General features: G+C 36.4%; 1 protein-coding gene across 1 annotated transcript in view; it reads left to right on the plus strand.

The window, feature by feature from the left end:
- The window catches only part of wnd (Mitogen-activated protein kinase kinase kinase 13 wallenda), a 328,345-nt gene that overhangs the window by 88,127 nt on the left and 216,284 nt on the right, over positions 1 to 23,934 (plus strand). Inside the window, exon 2 of the mRNA XM_081743652.1 lies at positions 13,106 to 13,279. The gene's annotated coding sequence lies outside the window, so the exon portion shown is untranslated. The remainder of the gene's footprint in view (positions 1 to 13,105; positions 13,280 to 23,934) is intronic.

Below are 23,934 nucleotides of genomic sequence, written 5' to 3' on the forward strand. Positions count from 1 at the left end.
AAGTTTCACTGTATTTTTTCTTCACTTCAATAAACAGACGAAAAAATGAATTAATTGGCACACTGGCCGGAGAAACGCCCTGGAATTACCAGAAGAATCACGGTTTCCTGCAAGCTGTCCTGGAGTCCCAAAAACATTTTCAGAGACGTCTAAACGTTATTATTTTTAAAAATAGTCTTAAATATTTTACACGGTATTAGTTTGGTATAAGTTTCAAGGTAAATATCAAACTTAGATGGATATATCTGCTTTCTGTTCTTCAGAGGGTTCCAAGTCTGTTTAATGGTTTGAAATCTTACTTTCTCTCAACAAAGAAATGTCCGGTCATTGGAATGATTTTTCCTCCAACCCAGCTTCTTTGTTATGGCTGAAATTTATGGTTGTCCAATTTGATGTGTACAACGCAACTATAAGGCAATTGCAACCAAAAGAGTTATCATTGATTGTGGTTTCCAGTTGAACTAAATTTCCAGAGGTGTCCGGTTATTCGATGGGAAGCCCGGTCTTTTAGCTTCAGAATCTAGCCAAACTGTTGTTACACTCTTTGTTTGTTGTGTACAATTCATTTTAAGCTCTTTGCATTTGTTTGTTTTCCTCCCATTCCAGACATAGCCAAGTGTGTTGTTGAACATTCGACTTAATGTGCAACCTTCTTTTTGATATAAAGAGCGGCGTTTGCAAAGGGACAATTTTCGAGTTTGAACCCTCCCTCCCGTTTTCAACAAGATATTGTGGAAAAACAAACATTTACAATGTTAAGATATGTATTTTTAAAAAGGCACGTCATGAAATGATACGAGTTTGTTTGCTTAATACCCCTCGATACCCCTTCAGTTGTGCAGTATGTAGTCGTTACATGTGCTACACTACATTTATACTAATAAAGTATATAACTTTTAGTGGCATTAGAATGAATTTCGTCGCGTGTGTATTAACAAAATATTATCAACGAACTTAAAAACTTCGTTACTGAATTCTCTACATCTGTGTGTCTGTCTGTCTGTTACTTGCAAATTTTTCAGTTCCATTCGATAGAGCATCAAAAACTATCTGAGAAGGTGATGGAATTTTTCGCGTCATTCTCACAGTTCCAGAGATTTTAGCAAAAAAAAAAGTCCAATTTCGGGAGATTTAAGGAGCCATATCTCGGTAACCATAAGGCATTGGCGTTGATCAATTCCTAAGAGAATGGTGAACATTTTGGTACGAAATAGTACCCGGTGGTCACTGCAAGGGCGGATCCGGGGGGGGGCGATCGGGACGGAAAGCTTTCTTATTTTATATATGTATATAAATACAACCCATCCCAAAGTTTGAGCCCTTAAAAGTAGCAGTATGACAATCTACCGCTCCCCCAGAAGTCTGTCCTGGATCCGACCCTGGGTCACTGTCCAACTAGCCACCGTTCCACAGATATTGGCCAAAAAATTTGAATTTAGGAAGATTTTAGGAGCCATATCTCAGGAACCGTAAATCATAGATGATGTTTTGCGAATTTTCGCGAAAAAACAAAAGGAGGCGCGGATAAAAGATTTACTTTTACATGTAGAAAAATCACAGTTATCCTTCCCATTCCATCTCTCCATTCTTTGTAAGTTCGTTCTGGCAATGCTCGTGGAGCATTCTCAACTGGTTTGCTTTTGTGATGTAATGTTAAAATTGTAACAATGCCTAAATACAATTATAAATACAAGTTCAAAGTCACAGTATTAAGTTAAATGTTAAGTGTTTCATGAACAGACGAGAGAAGTAATGTGAATAATAACACTGTTAAATTGGTATCAGTATGTTTTTATAACTTGAAAAGCACAACATATACAGATTACTATGATAGCGGTGGCTTAGTGGGGTCCAGGTTTAATCCCAGCTATCGTCAAGTGGGCTTTTTGGTTGACAAACTCTATATGTGTAAATTTTCTCTTGTTTCCTCTGACTGTCATTATTCCAGCATTATAAACCATCTCATTACCACCATCTGCCTCGGCTCATAATCATGGGGCATTAAACTGGGTGCAGGTCATCTGAAGAATATTAGAATGAATAAAAATGTGTGAAAACTATGTCATAAAAATCACTGTTCAAATTTTCTTTGCTTTTACATTTAAAAAATTACAATGGTTCAACTCTTTTCTGGTTCAGCCATGTCCTCAAATCTTGCAACCTTGGTTCTCATTTTCCGACGTCATACTATGATGAAATTTTGCACACTGATATAAACCAGGTAACAATATAATATTCCATTGTTACTTTTTTATATTTACTTATGACTCCACGTAGCGTAGTCGCTAACACTCTCGCTTTTCGAGAGGTCCTGGGTTCGGTTCCCGGTTGGCATGCTTGTTCGAAAAGTGTAAAAGCTTTTCCAGGCCAGCCATCCTGAGTGAGATTTGTCTGTGTTTTCCTAATTCATACGAAGCAAATGCCGAGGCGGTGCCTAACGTAATGATCCCAGGCTGCTTTCTTCCTTTCTTATTCGTTTGTTCCTTTCTATTTCCAAAGCAGTATGATCGCCGAGGGACGCCATCCGTCATACGTGACGAACTAACATGACCATGGATACCGAAAGCCCAGAAATATAATTCCTAATCTTAATGCTCTATACGTATATTTACTTAAGTTAATATTATTTTCTACTAACTGTATATCCTATTATGTTATGCAACCGTACATGCTCTAGAGGTGTCATCTACAGTATAACATCTAGGGAATCTTAAATTACGTTTGAGATTGTGAAAGTATGAGAGACTTCAAGAAATGAATGTGAAAACAAGGGGGGAAATAATAAGTGTATAAAAGTAGTACAATTAGTTTCTTTATAAATAGCACAAACAGAAGATGTCTTCTGGGTAAAACAAAGAAATGGATCTAAGACTACAAGTGCACTGGACGCGATTGATTATAATGGATTATAGCGAAGTAGCGAACCACTTAGAAAATGAACAGAAATGAAATATTTCAGTTTAACGTCTCTCGATTATGCCTTTTAGGCTAAAGGATTAAGGCAAGTGATTGATGATGGAAGAATTGGTGGAATGACAATGTGGATCAGCACCAGAGATAAGGGCCCTACCACTGAGCCACCGTGACCGTCCCCCTGCGAACCACTTAGAGCGCCTAATGCGTTTCTAGTGTTAGTCCCATTTCTTCATTTTACAGCATAAAAAATGTGCGTAGATTTTGAATATTTTCGTCAGGTAGATTATAGCGTCGAAAGATACCAGGTCTTGGCAAGTATGTAAAAAGAAAGAAACAAAATTTTACAGTTATAGAAAATGTATTTAATTATGACTAAAAAGTAGAAAATAATATAAAAAATACTTGTTTAAGAAACATGGTTTCCTTTATAAAAATAAATAAATCGTTCTAAAAGTTAAAAGAATAATTATTCTGCTTTCAAGAAAATTGTTTTTGAAAAAAAAAAAAAAAAAAAAAACCTGTGCATGACTAAAAATGAAAACATGGGAAGCACTCTCATATACAATCAATTTATGATAGATGTCAGCGCTACCAGTACTTTTCTTTTACTCATGCATAGAAACACGATTTTGTGGTAAATAAGAACTCGTAATTTCGTTATAATATATGCGTAAAGCGAGGTAAAATCGGTGAATAAAAATTCAATGTAAGAACACTATTTTCCTTGGCAGTTACAATTTGTTACCTTTTATTTCACCTTAATTTCCACTCATCAATCAGCATGACATGAGCTCATGCATGACTGTATTAAAGAACACTTGAGTTTTTTTTAATTAAGACTAAGCATTCCCATTGAATAAAAAGTTGAAAATTGTAAGGTTCTAGCTAACTGGCCCCCCACCTACAAGGAACAAAATTTTAAAAATACTATTTGCACGATGAAAAAATACTGCTGTGATAATTTCGTGAGATGCAAATGCTGAAATAGTGTGAGCTGGGCAATAATGATAATAAAATCGTAATCAAAACGTTTGAAAGGAAATATATTTTGGGATTGAATGTTTGATTAGATTTTAACGTCCTTTGTCAGCAACAGCATCGTGGCTATATAGGACGGGACCTACTGTTCAAAGTGGGCTTCGAACCATTACTCGGGTTTGTAACCGAGGCTTAAGTTCCCAGCAGGTTTTGAACCTGCGATCATGCGAGGCAAAACGAGCTCTAGCCATGTGACCACGGAGGATCTATGAATGCAAATACATATATCACGTGATTTTCACACAACAAGATCACACGTACAAAGAAAACACGTGTAAGTTTTCATCACTAAGTGTTTACTTACGATCAAGTATGCAGAAGGGAGAGATAATGGTAATGAATAAATCGTAAAAGCGTCGAAAAATTGTCACTTTTGCGTAAATTTCGTGGAATATAGAGACTTGTTACAAATTTCGATAATTCGACAGAATTTCGCGTTTAATCGCGAGCGTTGTATGGCCTAACAAATAGTGAAAAAAAATATTTTCAACTACACAACATTTTCACACGAAACATACATTTCGCGTTTACGCGTATCACCTAATAATCGCGTCTCTACTCATGCATAAATAGATTTTCAAATGGTATTTTCTTCCCAAAAAAATATTTTCACTTTATAATAGGATTTGTTTCATTTGTTACTTTCAGTACGGTTTATTTGGTTTTTAAAGGGAGGAGAGCATTTTTAAAAAATATATATATCTTATGTAAATGTAATTGTACTAGAAATTCCGCGGACTGTATATGCGTTTCTGCATTACAGATTATAATATACTTTTCCCTTTTAAGTAATCCTACCGTAGAAACGTCAATTCAGCAATAATATTTTGTTTAGCCACGACTGAATGCTAGATCCATTATTGACGACGTTTGGTCATTGTAATTTACAAATCAAGACCTGCATTTTTTTGAGGGGGGGGGGAAGAAGAAGTGGTTCGGAAAGTATAGCCTAGGGCACCATAGTGTGTAAGTGGGTTAAAATCTACCTTTTGTCACTCAACTCAGGCAAAACATAATCATCATCATCATCATCATAAGTATTCTTCTACTATTAGCAAGTCACTTGCCGCAACTGAAAAGTTTCCATGCTCTACGGTCTTCAGCTAATCCCTTCATCTTCACGTACGATTTTTCTGTTTTGATATCATCCATCTTTCCTGCCACCATACCATCTAGCACGCTTCTCATGATACAGTTCCTTCTTAGCCAATGTTCCAACCATTTTTTCCTCCTCTTTTCAATAATATCTAAAATTGTTCTATTGTCCCCCATCATTTCTGAGACCTCTCATTCGTTTTTCGCTCAACCTATCTAATTCTCTTTATTCATCTTCACACCCACATTTCGAAACCTTCCAGTCGTTTTTCATCCGTTTTTCCGCATTGTCCATATTTCTGCCATATACGGTACAATACTCCACACGAAGCATTTTATGACTCTTTTTCTCAATTCTTTATTTAAATTTCCCAAAAATAGGCATTTCTTCAATACAAAATCTTCAATTTTAAAATCTTGACCATCCATTTCAAGTTTTTCAACCACTATGGCATTTATTCGCAGTCTTTATCGTTCTAAAATTGCCATACCATCTCCACTTCCAACAGGAACAATAAGCACACAAAATATATACTGTACATGAAAATAAGGAACAAAGGGTAAAAATTACCATATATGAAGACAGGTGGGAAACGTAAAGAAGGGAAAATGCATACCAAAAGAAGATCGTCTTTGGCCACGCTACGTTGATAATGGCTCTTGCGGTTGCAGGTGTAACAATTCTTTGCACCAAACAAATGACAGTCGTTACAACAACAGCGGATGTTGTGTTAAGAGTGCGGCGTCACACATCGATGAGTACAGGCAGCTTGAGGAGGGCTAAATCTTGGATAACCTTTGTCTCGTCCGGACGAAGTTGGTTCAGGGTAAACCACCTTTAATATTGAGGATCTTCAAGTAATGTTGAATTGTATAATACGCGTAAGAGGTTGTTCATGTTTATTTAAATAAGTAGAAAATAATGTTGTTTCTTAATTATAATCGCTATTAGAAATTATCTTCCATTATTTAGGGAATAAATACTGAAACATCACTCTGCGCTAATATTGGATTTTTTATTAATTTATTTCAAAAAACAAAAGGCAAATAAATGTCTTGTTACCGTTTTTCAACAAGCGTGAGACGAAGTTGGTAGGGTAAAGGCACCGAATATGGAATACTTTTTGTTTCTTCTTTATTTCTCAGAAATGCGTATTCCAGAATAAAAATATTATGCATCATACTACTTGTGGTACCTTTGCAAATCAAAATACAAGTATGAAAGTTTGTTCCTCGTTAATGATTTTTTTACAATATTACAAAATTGAAAGAAACTCAATTTCCCATATTAGGCACACCCCGCTCCTAATATGGAACACTACCTGTTCTTAAAATGGAATACTAGAACAAAACATGTTCATTTGTCTACAATGCGATGTTTGGATAATTCGAGGATGGGCACGATCTCTGCTCAGACCGCCTATCCTGGCGCCGGCCTTTGGTGAGGTTTTCCCTGCTTTCCCTCATTATCATTAGGCGTATTCCGGGATGATACTTTTTTCTTAGGCCAGGGTCGAGTCCTTTCGAATTCGTAGACTTAATTTAAAGGCCGATGTGATCTCGGAGTTCGAGGCCCGAATATTTCCTTTGTTCCTTTCCCTAAGCTAATAAATTTCTTTCTTCCTTTCTTTAAGAGTAGTAGTAGTAGTACTAGTAGTAGTAGTTATTATAATTAGGAATATTCCAAATTAGGATCCTGCTAGTATTCCATATTGGGAAAATCGCCATTTTGGATAGTTCTCTTCCTACACACGCTTACGTGATTCTCTGTGTACTGAATCTTTATGCCTTTATGGTACACTATATATGTAATCTAAATATCACAAACTCAACAATAATACATAACTCTTTGCGTACATTCAGCAGTATGGAAAGATACGTTCGAAAAACTCAAGTTCTTCAGAAAAATATTCTGCAACAAAAGAAAATGGCTTGTTATCGTTCGGCAGCAAACCACTCATGCGCAGATTAAGGGCGCCACGGTGTACAAGTTTACGTACAGTCCACTCAGTGGCAGAACATAGCAGACAAAATAATCTGTTATTTCATATTAGGAACGTATTCCATATATGGCGCACCCACCCTATTGTAGTAAATACAAAAATATGTACATAAATCAATATCAATAATAGCAAGAAGCATTGTCTGATATTATTGTGGTTTCGAATCATATTATTTTTTATTTCAGATACATTTTATAGATTTTATGTTCTTTATTGTGTGCATCTCTCTGCCTATTCTAAATATTCGAGATATATGTTACAGGTTAACTAAAGAGACTTCAAGATTGGAGGAGGTGGAACTTTGGTATTAACAGCTTTAGTTATATCTGTACAATCGATTTTATAAAAAAAATGTTTCAAACATGTTATATCAGTAATGGTTCACCTGATTTCCAATATTTAGTTGTTTTTTATTTATTTATTTATTTGTAAGATGGCGTGAAAAATTGAATCCAGTTTGTTAGTAATTGAAAAATTTGATAAACTTTCATTAGATCATATCAATTATATCTAGGTATTAACCCTTTTACGACATTGTGGATTCCACATTACACATAAGAGGAATGCACTGATACGATTCTCGCTGTAGAAGCTAGGGAGTGGTTTCTGCTGCGTTGTCATATCGAAGACCTCTGAAGTTAAAGAGATAGACTGCGTGCAAAGAAGGTGGTGTATCTTTCAAAATACATACAGTTCTCAGAAACTTGTATCATTGAAAGAATACACTAAAGCATAAAATTATAAATATAGTTTAGTTTATATTTTAATAACTTTATTTTGTAATATTCTGGGGCTACTGTCTGTGGGCATGGTAACCCTCAAAATATGCCACTGTACTGTACGGAATATGACTGACATACGCTGTAAGGCTCGTTTCTTCATTGCCCAAACGATGGCATTAGTGTGCTTTCAAACTGGTCTCTAAGCGGTACAATGTTATAGCCCAGGAACACACTACAGGTTTCTTCATTTTTCTTGAATTCACTGAAAGCTGCCAGGCAGCGTTATTTGGTAGGATGTTTCATTTATAGATTTAATGAGAAGAGAGAAATAGAGGAAGTAATTGTTTTTTAAAGAAATACATTAGCAGCCTCATACTCACTGCCCAGAGTGTATGACGATCTTTCGTCGTCAACGAGTTACACCGAGTGTGCCCGAGTCATCGGTATGTTCGGAACATTCTGAGTTACGGGTCTGTCCGGTTACTGCTTCTGGATCACTAAATTCGTACCCCGTCTATCTGTGGCGTGTGTATGCGTGAATGACACGTGAGTTCGTCTGTGCCCGTCTGCGCTCTTCAATTAACAACGCAATTATAAATCGACGACCAATCTTTGAAAAATGAACCTTTAGTTTTAAAATTTAGCATTTTCTTTACAAACTCTCTACGTAGAATTTTATTATTTTTTTTCAGTTTAACATCTCACGATTATCTCTTTTATGCTAAGGGATACGGATGATTAAGACAATTGAATGATGACGAAATGAGAACGAGATTTCAGTGGAATGAGAATGTGGGAGGAAACGGAAGTACTCCGAGAAAACCCACGGACACGACGTTGTCGACCACTTACTTACTTGGCCGGGGTTCGAACTAGGAACCCCACGGATCAGAGGTAAGCGCTCTGCCACTGAGCCACTGTGCCTCCCACGTAGAAGTTGAAATTGCCATTGCAAGAAGTTGAACGGACAGACAGAACGAATGTAGAACAGCATTTTCTTTTGGAGTTGGTAAAAATCATTGAACTCTATTATTACTTTCAGTTGAAATTTTACTTTAGAAAGTTATTTCACAAGGAGGAATGGTCTTTTCACAGGAGTACTTGAAATTTTCACTGATATGCACGTTGTCATCTTGTTCCGCTTTTTGACGTTAAATGTGCTCAAACAGTGCTTCACTTCAATATAAGGAATGCTGAAACTTACTTTTATCATATTCACTAAATTTTATAAAGTTTGTTTGTGATGATTTTTAAAATATTTTCTTTTTTAATTTCTTACTTAAATATTTTACTAATATATTTCGCATATATGAATAGACTATTAATGAATATAATGATTTGGCAAGTAATTGATTGATTGATTTGAGTGTAACTTTCAGAGGTGGATCTAGAAGGAAAAAACTGTGGGGCAGCCAGAATCCAGACTATGATAGATATACCATGAGTTTACTATAAACTTTCAAAAATGTATGAATATTAACTTAAATTATTTTTGTCACTCAAAAACTAGGGGTCTAGCTCCCCCGGCCACGAGCTAAATCTGCCACTTGCAACGTTCTTTCAGCACTGAGGCTATATGAAGTGAAATTTCTAGTGAAACGTCACACAATTATGCCCTGTAGGCTAAAGCAGATGGACAATAATGAAACTGAATGATCATGAAATTAATTGTTGGAATGGTAATGTGGAAGGGAATGGAAGAACCTAAAAAATACGGACATGATATTGTCTATCACTGATACACATGGCCTGGGATCAAACTAGTGCCCCATCGCACCAGAGATGAACGGTCTACCACTGAGCCACTGAACTTAAAATGTGATACTTCGGATACTCACTTTCAGCTCTTGTTATTTTATACGTATTACACTTCTATTAAACTTAAGACTATATTTTTTCGTCTGTCTGTAAAATAAAAGAACATAACCTTGAACTACCTGTGTTGTCTGGTAGGTGCAGTAATTGTAGACTCAGGTACGGGATTTAGTGAAAGATAATATGTACAGTACTTATCAGGCGTGTTCCCATAAATTTTTGTTGGAAGAAATCCTAACTTTGAGAGGGGTCCAGTATTACAAGACATTACGGGGAGTATTGAACCAGCGTTGTTCTACACTCGTAAAGACGTTAAGCAATTGTTTAGTAGTGCCATCTATAATCTGAGAGAAAATGATAAGAGCTGAATTGTTACAGATGAAGTGTAAGAGCAAATATTTAGGCTACATCAATAATTTCTCCATTAAACAAGTATAGTTTTACAGGGTTAGCATAAATGTTAAATCCATTTTAAAAAGCTGTATTTTCAAAAGTATTACACGTACACACATGAAAGATATATGAAAAGAATCACAAACTCACCAAGTTTTTACACCCTCTGCAAATGTTCAACATATGTCCCTTTGGTGACACGACACACGTCCAAACGATACTCGAGCTCATACCATACATTTTTTTAGCATAGGCCTGTCAATTGTCTGCATTGCAGCACTGATGCGTTCTTTGAGCTCGACTAAGAATTGTGGTAGTGGCAGTACGTAAACAAAGTTCTTAATGTATCCCCACAGGAATAAGTCACAGAGCGTTAAATCAGGAGATCTGGGAGGCCAGGGGAACCTGTCCATTTTCGACAGGTACTAACCTCGTACTGGAACACTGTCATACCCCGATCGAAAAGATAATGGACTCTTGCTGTCACTTGAAATACACAATACAAACTCGATTCTTTTCATATATCATTTATGTGTGTATGTGTAATACTATTGAAAATATATTCTTTTCAAAATGAGTGAATCATTTATGCTAACCCAGTATTAAGAAACTGTACAAAATATGTCAAGTTACGAAGATTTTTTGGAGGGGAAGTCTGGACCAGCTTGGGCCTCCATCAATATATATTATAGTCGTGGATCCAAGCTTTGGATTAGGGTATTATGTAGAGGAAATGTATTCGTATGTGTTTTTTAATTATTTCAAGTAAGTCATCGTACACTTCTTAGCTGAATATTTCTTTTTTTATTTATGTAAAAATATGTTCAGAAAGAAACATCCTGAGCACTTTTAAAGTATTATTTTGTAATTTTGTGTAATGAGGCCGATAACAATTTAGGAAACAACTGAGTCGTTTGGTAAGACTGAGTAATTGTTTGAGCTGCGTTTTGCTATTTTGTACTGAAGTAACAGTCAGCCACATTAGTTATTAGACCAAAAGATCAGGGTAAAACAGAAACAAAATGTATCAAGTATAATGTTATAAATTAAAACAAGAATTTTAGGAATGATCAAAAAAATGACCAAAATATTGCGATCTTGGCCAATAATTATTTTCTGGATCAGGAGCCACAACATTTTTAAACTGCCTCTAAATCGAGTTTTCGTTTTTTTTTTTTTTTTTTTTAATATAGAATAAGCATATCGTACTGTATTAAGTGATAGTTTGGATTTGGCTGCACTGTATGTAATTCTCCAGATATAAGGCATACAAGAACATTTTTGACTGAAAGAAATTGAATCTTTTGATGCATTTTTAGATGAGGGGCCAAAAAATTTTCGAACAGACCCTAAATCAAGTTTATTATTATTATTATTAACGGAATAAGCACACTATACCGAGTTAAGTGACAGTTTGGATTTGGCTACACTATATGTAATTCTTCAGATATAAGGCATACAAGAACATTTTTGATTGAAATATATTGTATCTTGGATCAGGGGCCACAAAATTTTTGAACGGCCCCTAAATCGAATTTTCGTATTTTTTACGGATACTGAGTTAAGTAATAGTTTGCATCTGGCTACACTATATGTAGTTGTCCAGATAAGGCCTAGAAGAAAATTTTGACTGAAATATATTGGATCTTCTCATTCAATAACGAAAAAGAGGTAGTGCACGATTGAAATGTTAACTTTTTAAATTAAATAACAGAAAATTTAGTGTTTTACTTTAGTATATTATTAAAATTATATATATATATATATATATATATATATATATATATATATATATATATATATATATATATATATATATATATATATATACAGTGAAACCTCTCTAAAGCGGACAGCCATAGGGAATTAAAAATTGTCCGCTATAGAGAGGTGTCCGCCTTCAAGAGGTTTCAGTATTTTGTTATGTAAATTAGTGAGCAAGGTAATATACAATTAGAAGAAAAATATTTTTGCATAAATCACGTATTTACGAATATTACATACATTATCCCCTCTCATCTAATACTCTATGTTCGGGGCACACATGGAAATAACATGTTATAGTTCTCTGCACTTTATACTTATCAGTACTTCCTTCGTTTTCAGTATGGCGCTATAATTTGTGGGGTAATTGCAGTCCTGAAGTGTCCTTTTTCAGACAATATACTGTATATACCTGAGGGCAAAAAATACTAAACTTGTCTTCTGGTTGGTTAGAGACTCCAACGGGACAGTAGCATAACGTGTCATCCCTAACGGCAGGCAACTGTCAATCACTTTTGTGTCTAAAACAGCTTGGGTGGGAGTTATATGCAAGCAAAGGACATAAGAGTGTTGTTAAACAGAGACGCTTCATCTGGATTGCTGAGCAGACAGTTGAGGAGGCAAAATGTTATCACAATGCATCCTTGGTGACACATGTATGAATTACAAAAAATGTATTTTTACTACACTTTTCAACTTATTTCTAGAGAAAGTGTCCGTAATACGGAGGTAAATAATACTTATAAAAGACAGAAAAGACTGTCCGTGTCCGTACTAGAGAGTGTCCGCTTTAGAGAGGTTTGTCATTATGTTTTTTCCTATTACAGTGTTTGGGGATTACAAAATATGTCCGTTAAGGGAGGTGTCCGCTTTATAGAGGTGTCCGTTAGTAGAGGTTTTACTATATATATATATATATATATATATATATATATATATATATATATATATACATGTAAAATTTTCAATTAGTTTTTAGTTTTATAGCAATAAAATTGATCAATTTTTGTTTGTTCTGTAGAAAAATTATGAAGATGGTTATTAATTTACAATACTTGAAAATATAATGTAACAACGTGCACTTTTGCAATTTTACTGTTTCTGAAGAGTTTTTATTTTCTGGACAAAAATCTTAGTATAAAGAATTATTATTTAAAAAAATAAGACAAAATAAATTTGAAACGACTGGGTGGTATGGACTTATTTCCCAAAGGGTAGAACGAATTCTAAATGCACAGTTAATATTGCAGATTTGCATTGCTTCATTCTGTTCATGATTATTATATATAATTACATACATTATATATAATGTTATTTTGTACATTTAGTATGTGACTATTGCAAATTATTTTCTTGCAGGATGTTGTGCTTCAGAACAAATATGGCGCCTGCTTAGGCGGGCGTCTGTTGCGTGGGTGTGACGAATGCAACGCCCCCGCGGCAATTTATAAGGAAGAACAAACAGATAACCTTTGACTTGAAAACTGGATCAAGGCTGCTGTGCAACAATCGTCTCTTGCGCTGGATCGTAAGGTGAGTTTCATCTGCATTATTCGGCAGTAGGGGCAAGAACAGGTCATTAGGAAGCATTCTCTTAAAAGGTTTGGGTACTTGGCTTCGAGAGTAGTTGCTAGAGTACTGATCTATTAAACCATTTAGGAATCGATCGATTAAATGTACACATGGAAATAAAATTGGTATAAGTGAGCGTTTAGTGTTTTTGCTTCGTTAGATGTTCTGATCCCGCCCTCAACCGTCTTGACTGTGGTTTCCTGTTTGTTTCCTGAGTTTCATTACATGACTGGATGACATCGTACATCGTAGGATATGGGTTACCATTTTTCATATCTGTAACAAGCCCTATTTGTTACGGGGTGAGGGCAAAAATTTTCCTCCCCCATTTCCTGCAGAAATTTTCGTACAAAATTTGAACAGAAAGGTATTTCAATTTTAATGTAATTTTTAATTATTCATTAATCACTTAAGAATATTATAAATTATGATGATAATATTGATTGTTGACAATTCAATAATTAGATGCATGCACCTGAAAAATCCTCAAAATAAAATCCTGAGAATTCTCGTGTTTGGAATGGGACCAATATTGCCTATGAAACTTGTAAAACTAGGCAAGAAGATGCGTTTGAATAATGAAAATAAACACAAAACAGTACTGAAGTACCAATTAGTGTACTTAGACAATTGTTTATATTTATGGACTTTGTGATTAATCTTAGCTGCAGACGAAAACAAGCTGGAATATTGAATGGAGGAGATTAATGTGACATCTACCGGATAGACACGAAAACAATAATTTCAATAGCACTACCTGGCGGAAACACAGAAGCATAGGAAAACAAGTATTATCGTCCTTTTAAAACAAAAGTTAACAAAAATGCACGAGAAACAAAAGTTAACACGAGTATACTCGGAATTTTATATTTTCGAAAAAATTAAACACTCGAGTTTATATATTAAGAGATTAATATTCAGATGGCAATTGAATGTAAGTTCGTAAATAAAATTGCAAGAATTTCATATCTAATTTTGAGTCAGTTTACCACTGTCTACAACGGTCTGTTTTACACGAGACAAATATTAATTTAGGGTGGACACTGCCCATTCTAGACCCTCGCTGGTTACAAGTGTACTATTCTTACCTTTCAGTCCAGTTTTGTTTTCAGTCAGGTGTTGGGTCACTGTAATTGAGGTTTTGACGATTTTCCTAAGTTCCACCTCATAAATTACGGTGGTATCTTCAGATATAGTCCCTGACTTAATTCTATTTCTCTCCCTTTTCCATTGTTGTTTTTTGTTACTGATTCTAGGATAAATTGACATGAAATGTTTTAATTATAAGTTAATTAATTTATATAAAGACTCTGATCTACTTCCTCTCGAAATTCCTTCCTGTGTTTTCATTGTTATTTGCAGTATAAAACGACTTTACATGTATAAAATAATGAAAAATGATAAGGTCCATACAGGATTAAGCAGGTTCAATATTCAGAGGGAAAATATGTGGTGACAAATATGGGCGTCCATATTGTAATTTCAGAGGCGAATTTTTGTCAGTAGGACAGGGGTTTTCAAACTGTGCGGCGCGCCACCCTGGGGAGGCGCAAAAGGTTGTAAAGGGAGGCGCGGGGAATTTTAAAAAAGATCCTACAAAGGAACATATTTATAATGCAACACCCATACGCGAGTCTGCACCCTTTTTCTTTAGTAATACATAGTGGACTAAGCCTTGGTATCATCTCTGTTCCACATACAATCAGGGATGATCCTTTCACTTTTGGCTTAAGCGTGTATAACACTTACTAAATGGCCACTAACGATCTTCTATTTATCTCTGTAGAATATGCTGTCTTCTTAACACAACTTTATGTCCAATTTGAGACGTACTTTCCAGAGGACACACAGCACAACTGGGTCGTGAACCCACTCAACGCAAAGAATCCACCAAATTTCACCACCCGAGAAGAGGAACAGCTCATTGATCTCCCTTCAGACAGCACATTGAAGACCAAGTTTCTCTCTACATCGTTGCCTGAATTTTGGAGCTTATTGAGGAATGATTATTCGGAATTATAAGAAGGCCTTGCGAGTGCTCCTTCCTTTTGCAACTTCCTATCTCTGTGAAACCGGATTTTCAGTCATGGCGGTGATCAAATCCAAATATAGGTCAAAACTAAATCTCCAGGAAGAGATGCATCTTGTCATTTCAAAATATCTGCCGAGATTTAATAAATTGTGTGACTCGAAACAAGCTCATACATCCCATTGACTTTGTTCAACATTTAAATGTGTCGGTTTTTGTTACGTAAATTCCCTCTCTGTTCGTATTTTTTAAATTTTATCATAAATATATAACCACAAAATATAATTATTAACAGCGGCTAATAACATTAAAAGGTGTAGTCAGTGTGTACAATGTAGATCACTTGTAATAAAAAGATATTTCCATTAGTGATTAATAAATGAAACATAGTTTATCATAGTCATTGTCTTTCTTTTAAGAACACATGTATTTATGTTTTTGGCACATTTCATTTTTAATAGGGGAGGCAAGTTCAGACTTTAGTGGTTGAGGGGAACCTCAATTGCAAAAAGTTTGAGAACCCTTGCAGTAGAACGTTTACTTGCCAACTAGACGGTACGAGTTTCATCTCCGGTGGGGACAAAAAATGTTCCAATGATGCTTTGAGGTTCACCTATGCCAATCGGAAGCCACCGCCTCGCTACCGGGCCAAGAAAATCTGGGAGCCTGGTGGAGAACAGAGTAGGCAGTTCTAGCTGATCGTAGGTAGAGGCACGGCCTTCTCTTGCGATGTCCGTAGTAGAGGGATGATCGGCACTGGCGGGCGTGGGGATGCCGATTGCCATGCTAATCTTTAAAATGAGTCGGCAACCTGCGAACCATCATGAGTGACGATCAGTGACCACTAATGAAGCGGTGATTTAGTGGTAGATCGCGCACTTATGGTGTGTGAAACCCCTGGTTGGATCCAAACTCTTGCGATGGACAAACACCATGTGCTTGAGTTTTCTCAGAGTTCCCCCGTTCATTGTTACTTTCGTCATTTTACTATTACCATCCATCTCATCACCACCGTCTTCCCTAGCTTCAGTGCATAATCGTGGGACGTTATACATGAAAGTTCATTTCATTTTCCATGAGTTCCATTTGAAGAAAGTGTGGAGCCTTTACTTCACACACAGAGCTTGGGTTTTCGTGACCTGTCCTGAAAAGGGAGGCGATATATTAGAATCTGTGAAATACTGAACTTCTGCGAAATGAGGAGGCATGTTAGTTGGTACCCTATTTTATACAACTAACTTAATACCTCAAATGTTATCTGAGGAGCTAATTAGAAGCAAACTTAATCGTCTGTTAAATGAAAGGATGTGAGAAATCCGATTGTGAAGAGTCTAATATTATGTTTAGCGACATCTTATTAAAAGCAAACGCCGAGAGTAGCTACCAATAAAATTAAATAGTCGCTTGAGCGGACAAAGCTGTTGTTTATTTTCACGGAAAATATTCCTACCTTTTGAACAGTTGATCAACTTTTCTATTACTTAAGGAACCAAAAGGAGTCTGCATTACAAGAATTTCGCGATTCTAGAAGAGTGTTTGTAACTTTCGAATATACAGGGTGGCTCAAAAGTAGGTATACAGTCCAGTACTGATCAACTCATTGTTTTTATATCATTTCTTATTGTTATCCATCAGGTACACTTAGTTTCTTTATTATTTGTTCTTAACGTCTTTTTACTTACATAGTAAGCTCAGAACAGCCGAAGCAAATAAATCGATAAGCTAGCATGTTATACTTGATCAATGCAGGGGTGTATACCTAATTTTGGGCCACCCTGTATATTGTACAGCCTGTTTTATACAGGGACAGATTAACGCATCTGGAGGCCCGGGATTAGAAAAAAATATATGTCCCCTGCTCATTTTGCCTAACACATTTCTGTGAAAGTATAGTAGGAAAGTTACCTGAATGTGTTTCATAATTTTGGTCATATTTTACCTTATGATGATTGTATTTTGTATGATTCTTTTTAGAGAGCCAATTGAGATTTTGATCAGAGTGGAGGCCCCCGTCCACTTGTAGGCCCGGGACTCCAGTCCCCTCAAGCCCCTCCCTTAATCCGGCCCAGATTTTATATATACAGTTTTGATCACAGTTGCCAAGAGAAGGGGCCTATATTATGGATTTCATTGAATTCTTGTGCGATAGTAAGAAGACGAAGAAATCAATCAAAAATTGCCCATTAACTTTTCAACAATCAGCACCACCTGTCGTCTACTTCTTTCGGCTTAAAAAGAAGAAAAAAGTGACCCAGGAAATACATGCTAGTTCCGTTCAAATTCCGAAAATTTTCCCTTTTCTTTTGTTTTTGTTCTTCTCTTGTAACCTGAATGCCTCTACTTAACTTAAAGCAGGGATGCCCATCCCTTCAAGAGCTTTGGCGCAACCCGAAATTTACCATTATCTTATTTAATTATTGACAAATAGAAAACTTTTTCTTTGTTTACATAATTCCAGGAACAAGTCTCTTTTCAATCACGTGGTTCATGATAATATTTTTCTTGTTAATTATTCAGTTCGTGTATGTTTCTATGTGAAATGAAGAAGAACAAGAAGAAGAAAAAGAAGATCCGGAACAAAGAAACACTCCATCTTAAGTAGCACGGATCTTGATAAACATGTCTTTCTATAAAACTGCAGATAGAATGCACTTACTAAGCTTCAGTGAAGTTTGTGAAGCAAAGAGAAAGTGTGTACTGCTCCTATCGTCCAGCAGCAATTTAGATTTCAACAGGAAGTACGGCAGGGAAGGTTTATTTTCTTATTTCGATCTTAACTTTCGTAACTATTCGATAAAAAATCAAGTATGTTGTGGTGTTTAGTCAATATTGACACCGGAAGTGATAGTAGATTTCTACTACTTTTGGTTTTAGTAGAGAGAATGAAGATGGAATATATTCTTGGGACCCTTAATTGATAGCAGGAAACCGGTTCTCGCTACCTACACTGAGAAAAAAATGTATGTGGCGTACGTAAAATCGTATGTTACATATGTAAATCCTGTAGTTTTTGAACTTAACGTACAGCAAACGTATAACTGAAAATGCATGTTTTATAACACTTTCTCTATAAGTGTTCCATCTGTACGTACTTTCCGTATGAAAGAATACAGGTGGTCAGGACCTCTCATACAAATGGACGTATATAACATATAGCTGACAAAGATAATACATATATGTATATAATATAAGGAGGACCGTTAGATATTAGACATCATGGAACGGCATGATGTAACATCTAAGGGCAGTGCCTATGTAGCATACAGATAACGTATGGTCCGTACTGATTTCTGTAGTAAACAAGAGGATGCCGTATATTTGTACAATGTATCGCCGTCCGGAGAACGGATTTTTCTCAGTGTATTACAGTTTTTAGTCAATAGCGGTCGTCAACATTAAAACCAGAAGAGGGAGGACACGGTGGCTCAGTGCTAGAGCGCTTATTTCTGGTACATATGGTTCCTACTTCGATCCCCGGCCAAGTAAGTTTGTGGTGAACAACATCATCTCTGTGGGTTTTCTCGGGATACTCCCGTTTTCTGCCACTGTGTCTTTCCACCAATTCTTCCATCATCATTCACTTGCTCCATTCATCGTCTCTTTTAGTTTAAGGGCATAATCGTGGAACGTTAAACCGGTTGAAAACCAGAAGTGGTTCGTTTCTTCACTTTTAGTTTGAATTGAGAGTTAAGAGAGAGAGAGAGGGTGATACTTGCCAAAATACAACATAGATTCGAAAAATTTCGCGCCTCACTATCTATCACCGTTTTTACTGTATAACTGTTAACGTTAAAACTGGAAGTGGTTCACTTGTACCACTTTCGGTTTGAATAGAGGTTTAACGGACAAAATAGTATCTATTCTCAAAACGCTAAATTAATTCCAAAGAATTGCTATATTATAGTTTTTTGCTTTGTGTAGACCAACATTGAAACCGGAAGTTGTAATGCATTTCTATCACTTTTGGTTTAGTAGAGAATTAAGAATGGAGATGGAATCAATTTTTGGAACGCTTACTTAGTTGCAGAAAACCGCTTCTCGTTATCTGTGCGATTTTGCTCTTTTCTAACAATTGCAGTTTCAATATTATCAACATCAAAGAACTCGAATCGTAGCTTTTCATCCGCTACATCGTCTTTAAAATTGGTGATACATCAAGTTGTTCTCGAGATTTTTGTCTCCTTGACGGACGGAAACACGGACAGAGGAAATATATAAAAGAATAGATGTGTATACCAAAACCAAACTTCTAAAAAAAATATTCTAGTACAATATAAAGGCTAAAAGAGTTGTACTCTCCTTGAAATCCAAATTTACGCTGTATGAAAATTGCACTTACGAAACTTGATCGTACTTTACAATGGAGAAAATGACATGGATGTATTTAGCTCGTCTATCTTGTATGCGCGCTTGTATATACGAGAGTCATTTCGTAAGTCATTGTAAGTGTGTTGAAGCTACTAAAAAAAGCTGCTGCAGCGGAAATCTGCTATATGCGTTTGAAGGCCATTGAAAGATGCTTTTCAATCCCATCAATAGGTGGCATCTGTGTATAGAAGCTATGACAGGTGGAAGTCGAAAGATAAGCTTTTACTAATTCATTGTTCGGGCAGAATGAACATAGAATGTAAGTGTACAAAGAGAAGTTTGGCACACGCATAGCAAAGATCCTTCAAATAGCCCCCACGGCGCGGAGCGGAGTCCACACGTCTTTGCATATGATGGGGAAGCTGTTGATAGGTGGTATATACATTGACGGATGTACATGGATGAACTTTCCTGTCGTTCGCAAATAACTAAGGATGCCGGAGCAACTATATGAACGCTGTTTGCTGTTTGCGAAGGACAGCATTACGTTCTGTTTTCTTTGTACTTTTGTACGTTCGTGTTCATTTGTACGTATTAAAATCTGATCGAGTTATAAATTCTTATCTGCGTATTTTTGGATTGCTCTTTGCCTTTAGTTCCTGCACACAGATACTATCTGTTGGTGTCATTGAAAAGTACATTCCGATGATCTTGAAACGCATTCCAGCACAATCGCCGACTCTCGTATATGTAACGCCCATACTTAAATTACTTACTGGGCTTCCTCGTATCAAAATCGTTAGCATTCTCGTCATTTATGAGGAAGGTTTATGTTCTATTCTCGGAGGAAATATAAATGAACTGAAATAATATACGATGTCCTATGGTTCTGCCTGATAGGCTTAAGGTTACAAGTGATAGAATGACTGATAAAGAAGAATTAATGCCAGTGAAATATGGGAGGAAGCAGATCATTGGCATAACTTACCAATGTAAAGTTGTTACTATAAATTCAGCTGACCTGAGAACGAACCAAATACCCCTTACAGTATGTTATACTGTACAACTACATCTTACATAATTTCGATGGTGAAAACAGACTTTGGACTCCAAACTACCGCCCATACACATTACTTATTTTAAGAATGCTAAAAGATGAGTATTTTATGTATCCGTTTTGGCATAAAATAACGGAAAATAAACACAGAAAATGTTGGTTAAATTTCATTGAGTGTCCACGGCCAAGAAACACAAGTATAAAAAAAGTGGTCAATCAAAATAACGTTAACAAAACGATGCGTCATACACTTGTGCAGCAGATCAAGTTCTATCACCATTCTCAGTTCTAAAATGTGGCAAAACTCAAACCCGAAATTTAATGGTCCATAACTTGGGAACCGAGAGCATGCACACCATATGATTTCACAAGCTTACATAAGTCACAGTCTAAGTTTGATCCAGATCAGGTGAATTTGGATGAACATTTTTTCTTCGAAATGTCGAAAGCCAGATCTGACGACCTATAACTCGGGAACTAAAAGCGTGAACATAATATTTCAGGCGTAGGTCTGTCACAATGCCAAGTTTGATCTGCATAGAATGACTCCGGTTGAACTATTTTTTTTTATTTCTTTGGAAAGTCCAAACCCCAAAGTTGATGGCTTGACTTTTTTTTTTTTTTTTGCTTCTTCCTTGTAAATGAAAGGAAACTAAATTACTGGAATTAAATAGTTCAACTTCTTACCACTGCAAAAAGTAAACAGAGACTATCTCTGTGTATATTCTACTTTCGATGTAACTCATGTAAAGAATGAGGGCAAAACAATACGTCTTATACACACTTTGATAATATGTGAAAGCATTAATAGTGAAGGTGTTCAGATTCTTTCTTAACTAACAACAGCAATAATATGAATTGAAAGGAAGTGATGAAAATAATTTTTAATGGAAAGGATTCGACCTTCTAAGGCAATTGCGTGTTGTTAAGGCCACTCTTCACTCCTTCAAACTCTTGGGGAAAGTTGCAAAAGTCCGGTTACGTTTATTTAAGGTCTAACTTCAAACAATCAAATATTAGGTACCAATTGGAAAAATAAAATGAAAATGAAATAAAATTTTACTTTTAGCATTGTATTTTTTTTTTTTTTTAGGGCAAAAGAGTCAGGCAATAGAAAAAAGTTACATCTTGTTGGTATATTATTAAGAAAACTTTTTGGCACCGAAAACTAATTTTAATTTAAAGCTGTTGTGTTCTCGATCTTTTTGTTTTCATTATTGAAAACTCCTTTGAGTATTTACGCCATTTAAGTCGTGATATGAAATCTGGGATTTTATCCGAGGCTAGCTCCTGTACCGAATTTTGAGTTGAAAAAGCGACAGAACTTTCTTTGTAACCTTTATAGAAATATCTGAAAGTAACCATGGGATATTGTATTGTCGCGTGAGTTATGTCGTTGTGCTAAATTTCATCATGGTATGGCGTTGGAAAACGAGTTGAATTAAGGTTGCAAGACTATAGGGCACGGATCAACCATTCGAATTTAAAGAAATGCATGTAAACAAAAAGATAGAATGCATAAAAAAATTACAGCACCGATACAAGTTGCGATTCTCGTTGCTAACTAAAACAGACCTTTCGCTCTTCACTCTTGTAAAACGGCGAGGCTTTAGGACAAGCAATACAAACACTGCTTCCCTATATTATGAATACTCAGTGCCATGCATGTCTATACCCGTCTAAATCCAGATGTGCTATATACGCTGCATTGATAAACTCATGGGATAGTAACTTACCGTTTCAATATTCAGCTGTAAAAACTAATATATCCACTACATTTACAGGTTGGAAAAATACCGACGCTTTCTAAAAGTATTGGAGAGGTTTGAGAAAAGCCTTCGGGTCTCATCCTTAACGAAGGGAAAATCCCAACCTACACCTCCTTGTGGGAGAAAGCGGGCAACGTCGTAGGCGGCTAACGTAGGTGGGGACCGACTGACTCCCGGGATAAGGAGTCAGCCTCTACCAAGTGCCAACGGCCTTTTCGGAGAACAGATGAGCAGGTGGAGGTCAGGACAACTTCTTGCCTTTAGGAGAGGAAGCTGTCCTAAAAGGCGGATGAACCACCAGCTGGTGAACGGCATGGAGATGCGGAAAGGAAATGGGAATACTACCACATTATCTTTTTACCAGAAGGGACGAAGGAGGAGAATAAATATAATGATGGTTCTTCCTGAGGTAGGACATTCCGGAGGTAAAATGGTCCCCCGTTCTGATCTCCGCGTGTGGACTACTCCGGGAAGAATCATCAGAGGAGAAAATAATAAGTTTCTTTCCAGCATAGGAACCTGGAACATACGGACTTTACGACGTGTGGGTAAACTTGAAAATCTAAAACGGAAATGGGCAAATGTAAAGTGAACATAGTAGGCTTAAGTGAAGTGAGATGGCTGGAAAAAGGTGAGACAGTGTCGGGAAATTACACAATATTCTATTCGAGTCAGAGCCGTAACTTTTCGGGGGGCAGGGGGCAACTGCCTCCCAGGGAACCTCCGCGCCGTTCGAGGGGGCCCACTTTGACAAAATTTTCTTACTCCATATACGATACGAACATGAAATTATAAATGAAGCATCAAATAGGTTCACTATATTACATAAACAAAACTGAACACAAAAGGTAAATTAAGCATAAATGAATCGTGGGCCCATTTCAGTAAAAAAAAGTTTACTATTAGGGGCTCTAGAAATAATATTTATTCGTATGGATTTTGAGATTTGTCAATATTGTCCTCGTAATTAATTTGTCATGTATGGAACGGGCCCAGAGGCGTGCGGGAGAAACCAGAGGCTCCGGGGTCCCGCAATGAGTAAAAGATGGAATGAAGGGTCCTATTTTCGAATTTTGCGGGAGGGCCCAAAACAACTTTTTCTAAGGGGTCTAAATATTAACGCTTGCTCCCCCAGAAAAGAATCTAAGTTACGGTGTTGATTCGGGTGGCATTAAGGCTGAGAGTAGTGTCCCGATAGCAATGAAGAATGAAGTAGCAAGAAGTGTAACCAAAGTGGAACGCTGGAGTGAACGCTTGATGTTTGTAAAACTAAGTGCTAAGCCAGTGGATATTGTGATAATACAAGTGTATTTTTCAACAACCGACCATTATGACAATGAAGTAGAAGTATTGTATGATGAGATTAGCGACATATTGCACCAGGAGGGAAGAGGTAAGGTCAACGCCATAGTAATGGGGGACTCTAACAACGCAGTAGGAAAAGGAGCCCCGA

Source organism: Thermobia domestica, chromosome 17 (genome assembly GCF_964235325.1).
Source record: "Thermobia domestica chromosome 17, izTheDome1.hap1.1, whole genome shotgun sequence".
NCBI classification, from domain to species: domain Eukaryota; kingdom Metazoa; phylum Arthropoda; class Insecta; order Zygentoma; family Lepismatidae; genus Thermobia; species Thermobia domestica.